General features: G+C 49.1%; 1 pseudogene; it reads left to right on the top strand.

The window, feature by feature from the left end:
• Positions 1-493: 493 nt before the first annotated feature.
• On the top strand, positions 494-664 carry LOC144674617 (U2 spliceosomal RNA; annotated as a pseudogene).
• The last annotated feature ends 3,936 nt before the right edge of the window (positions 665-4,600 follow it).

The following is a 4,600-nucleotide window of genomic DNA, read 5'->3' as shown; positions in this document are numbered from 1 at the left end:
AGGTTCATCCCGAGCAGTTCTGTGACACAGGACTCTGTGCTCTACGGGCTGTTCCCAGGGACACACACCGAGACAAACATCAACTGCAGCTGGAGGATCATCAACTCGGTGAAAGACGCGCTTTGGTCTGCCCGAAACTTGTTGGTCTTCCAGCACAAAGAGTTGTCCCCGACCGATTGTTGCGGACTGGCACAATCCAAAGTCCAGGACTACGTGCTGAGGGACGCACTAAAGCTTGGGGCAGCTGCCGCAAAGGCGCAATGGGGAAGGGTCGCTGTCTAAGACCTTTCTACCACAGCGCACCGAGAGACTGGGAACTGTTTAGAGCCCCTCGGGCTGTACAGATCAAAATGAAAGGCTGTAAATGACTGTAATATTGTTTGTACTGATGCACCTGGTGATACATTTTGTAAAAGTTTAACCTGGATTGTACCCTTGTAATGTTGTTTTTGAAATGGTTTTGAATGTGATTGAAGATTTTTATGAATAAAGTATATTTTTACAAAAAAAATCTGTTCTTATCAGTTTAATATCTGATACGTCCCTTATCTGGGGACCATATATTAAATTGATTTTTGGAGCAGGGAGATGGAATAGGGGCTTGCTCCGTCCACTCCACGCATCGACCCGGTATTGCAGTATCTCTGGGAACGGTGCACCCTCCCCTTTCCAGGGGATTTTCAATGCTAAAAATAGTTTTCTTACAAACATCTGCTTTCTTTACTTCTCAACATGTACATGTTCCAAAATCCAACTTTCTTTGGAAAAACTCAGCAAGTCTGGCAGCATCGGCCGAGAAGAAATCAGTCAACGTTTCGAGCCCTCATGGCCCTTCAGCAGAACTGAAGCATAGTTTCAACAAGGGAGAAATATAAATTGGTTTAAGGTGGGTGGGGGGGAAGAGACACATTGAGGGTGTGGTGTGAGCAGATAATCAAAAGATGTCAGAGACAAAAGGGTCAAAGAGGTGTTGAAGGTGGTGGTCTTTGTCTGAGAAAAGTGCTAATTAAGAATGCAAGACAGGATATTCAAAGTACAGCTCTAGTGGGGGTGGGGTGGAAAGACTAAAGGTCTTTAGTCTTTCCACCCCACCCCCACTAGAGCTGTACTTTGAATATCCTGTCTTGCATTCTTAATTAGCACTTTTCTCAGACAAAGACCACCACCTTCAACACCTCTTTGACCCTTTTGTCTCTGACATCTTTTGATTATCTGCTCACACTACACCCTCAATGTGTCTCTTCCCCCCCCACCCACCTTAAACCAATTTATATTTCTCCCTTGTTGAAACTATGCTTCAGTTCTGCTGAAGGGCCATGAGGGCTCGAAACGTTGACTGGTTTCTTCTCCGCCGATGCTGCCAGACTTGCTGAGTTTTTCCAGGTAATTCTGTTTTTATTTTGTTTTGGATTTCCAGCATCCGCAGTAGCTTTTAGCTTTTTGTTTTTATCCAACTTTCTTTCTTTCTCTCTCTCTCTCTCTCTCTCTCTCTCACTCACTCACCCGCAGCAGCTACACACAAAAAACACGCACGCTCACCCAACACTCACAGACAGCACTCTCATCTCACAAACACTCTACCTCACTTATACAAAAACAGCTTTCACTTGCAAATACACCTCTCAAACACTCTCTCAGCTGCACCTTTCGCCTCACAACATTTTAAACCAGCTCTCTGCTGCCGCTGCCGCTGCTGCTGCTGACACAGCAACAATCAAAACTCACACCTCAAAGCTCACACACTTTACACAGCTACTCCGAAACCTCTACATCCACATTCACACAATCCTTACATTGCACAAGGAGCCCATTCCGCCCGTCGTGCCTGCACCAGCTCTCCCGGTGAACATTTCACCTCGTGCCTTTCTCCTGCCTTCTCCACGTAACCCGGCACATGCTTTCTTTTCAAATAATCATCTCATTCCCTCTTCAATTGAACCTGCCTCCGCCGCGCTATCAGGTGGTGCATTCCAGACCCTGACCGCTCGCTGCTCCTATCGCTTTTGCTTCTTTTGCCAGTTACTTTAAACCTGTGCCCTCTCCTTCTCGATCCTTGCCCCGGTGCAAACAGTTTCTCCCTATCTACTCTCTCCAGACCCCTCATGATTTTCAATACCTCTATCAAGTCTCCTCTCAGACTTCTTTTCCCCAAGGAATACAGTCCCAACTTCTCCAATCTTACTTCATAACTCAACTTCCTCGCCCCTGGAACCAAACTCGTAAACCTCTTCTGCACTCTCTCCAATGCCTCCACTACCTTCCTAAAATGCAAGTCAAAATGCAATCCCTCAGAGTCGGCATGGCTTTACGAAGAGTAAATCGTGTTTGACTAATTTGCTAGAGTTCTTTGAAGATGTGACAAGCAAAGTGGATAACGGGGATCCTGTAGATGTAGTATGTCTGGACTTCCAGAAGGCATTTGATAAGGTGCCGCACAAAAGATTAATACACAAGATAAGATCACACGCAGCTAAGGGTAATATATTAGCTTGGATAGAGGATTGGCTAACCAACAGAAAGCAGAGAGTCAAGATAAATGGGTCTTTTGTGGATGCCAAGCTGTAACTAGTGGGGTGCCACAGGGTTCGGTCCTCGGGCCCCAACTATTTACTTGGATTCAGGAGTAGAAGGTACTATAGCTAAATTTGCAGATGACACCAAAATAGGTGGGAAAGTAAGTTGCAATGAAGAAATAAGAAATTTACAAATGGATATGGACAGGTTAGGTGAATGGGCCAAAATTTGGCAGATGGAGTTTAACTAAGTTAAATAAGTTTAATAAGTGTGCGGTTATCCATTTTGGTCAGAAGAATAAAAAGGCGACTTATTATTCAAATGGAGAGAAACTTCAGAAATGCTTCAGCACAGAGGGATCTGGGTGTCCTCGCGCACGAATCGCTGAAAGCTAGTATGCAGGTACAGCAGGTAACAAGGAAGGCGAATGGAATCGCTTCTCGGCCTTTTGGCTAAGATCAAGTGTTGCAGGGGCGACACCATGGTCCTACCAAGGCAAGGTCGGGATGGAAGGGCTATAACCAATCGCAATCGAAATCCATACCGTGGGTTACCTATCACCGTCCGAGTCACGGTGAACCACAGCGAAGGAGGATCACCTATGGATCGGGGCTTCTTCACCAGGAGGATCCTGTTGAAGGCGTGCGGCTTCCAAGCTACGGAGATCTTCACCCTGCACGACTCCCGCAAAGGCGGTTATTTTGACGTGACGTTCAAGCGGGTGGCAGACTGCGTCCGGCTCCTGAGGGTGTTCGAGGAGAAGAGAGACCTGCCGGAGATGAAGATCCTGACGGCGGAGCCGCACTTTTCTCTGCCGTTGCAACGGGAACGTGAGGTGATGGTGCATGTGTACAACCCCTTCGTCCCTGTCGCCGACGTGGTCACCTTCCTCACCAGGTACTTCGATAAGGTGGGGAGCGGCACCGAGATTCGAGACGACTTGGGGATCTGGACAGGCAAACGCCTGTTTAAGGTCACGCTAAAGACCGATGGTAAGGGAGCCATTTTCCACCCTCCTTCCAGTTTCGCTATCGGGGGAAACCGTGGCTACCTGGTCTACGCTGGGCAACCCAAGCATTGTCGCTCATGCGGCAAGGCTGGTCATGTGGCGGCCAACTGCAGCGCCTCCCTCTGCAAGATCTGCAAACAGGAAGGGCACCAGACAAAAGACTGCAAACAGGCCAAGTGCTGCAACCTGTGTGGCGAGGCAAGTCACCTCTACAGGACCTGCCCCAAACGCTGCCGTACTTACGCACAGGCAGCCAAAGCCGACCACGGGGAAGCAGAAGAAATGTTCCGTGTCACTCCAACCACCAAGGCCCCCAGGGAGCTCAACGGGACAAAGGAGGACACAGAGAGAGACAAGGTGGAGAAAGAGATTGAGGCAACAGAGAGCCAATCAACAGCACTACCCCCTGAACCTTCCAGTCCTCAGGACAGCGAATCAATGGAGGAGGAGGCAGCAGTGGAAAAGCAGCAGGGGGAGTGGCGGACGGTGAAGAACAAGAAAAGTAAGAGGGAGCGAAGAAGAAGCAAAGGCGTTTCCCAGAGAAGCGGCAAGAGGCGTCTCCCATCCGACACGGATGACAAGGGCAGCAGCTCTTCGGATGAGGAAGTGCCAGAGCGGCACCGACAGAAGAGGCGGCAAAGCTCCAGGGCGTTGGAGGACGAGACACCCGAGCTCCAGAAAATTGGAGACAACAAGGAGACCAACGCACCCCAACTTTGCCTGCAACCTGAGGAGGCCAGTGCACCACAGCCCCTGGAATCTGGGAGCAGTGAGGCAATCATCGCACCCCAGCTCCAGGAAGCCGGGAACAGCAACCCCCCAGAGGGGGTGAGTTTTGGAGAAGCTTCTCCAGCAAAGGTCATCTCAAAATCCGCTCACTACGTGAACCTCCAGATGCCACCGGAGCAGAACACGGCCAAGGAGATCTACCTCAGCCCATCCAAAGTGAAGGAATTTGAGCTCACTACGGGTATGAAGGAGCAGACTAAAGGTCTGGGACTCTCAGAGACAGTGGGTTTGGTAGGAGAATAAATGCTTTAATATGGGTTTAAAGATTGTATCCATAAATGTGCGTAG

The sequence above is a fragment of the Cetorhinus maximus genome, unplaced genomic scaffold (assembly GCF_964194155.1).
Source record: "Cetorhinus maximus unplaced genomic scaffold, sCetMax3.hap1.1 HAP1_SCAFFOLD_727, whole genome shotgun sequence".
Lineage (NCBI taxonomy): Eukaryota > Metazoa > Chordata > Chondrichthyes > Lamniformes > Cetorhinidae > Cetorhinus > Cetorhinus maximus.
Note: the sequence above shows the minus strand (reverse complement) of the source record. Positions and strands in the feature narration are given on the sequence as shown.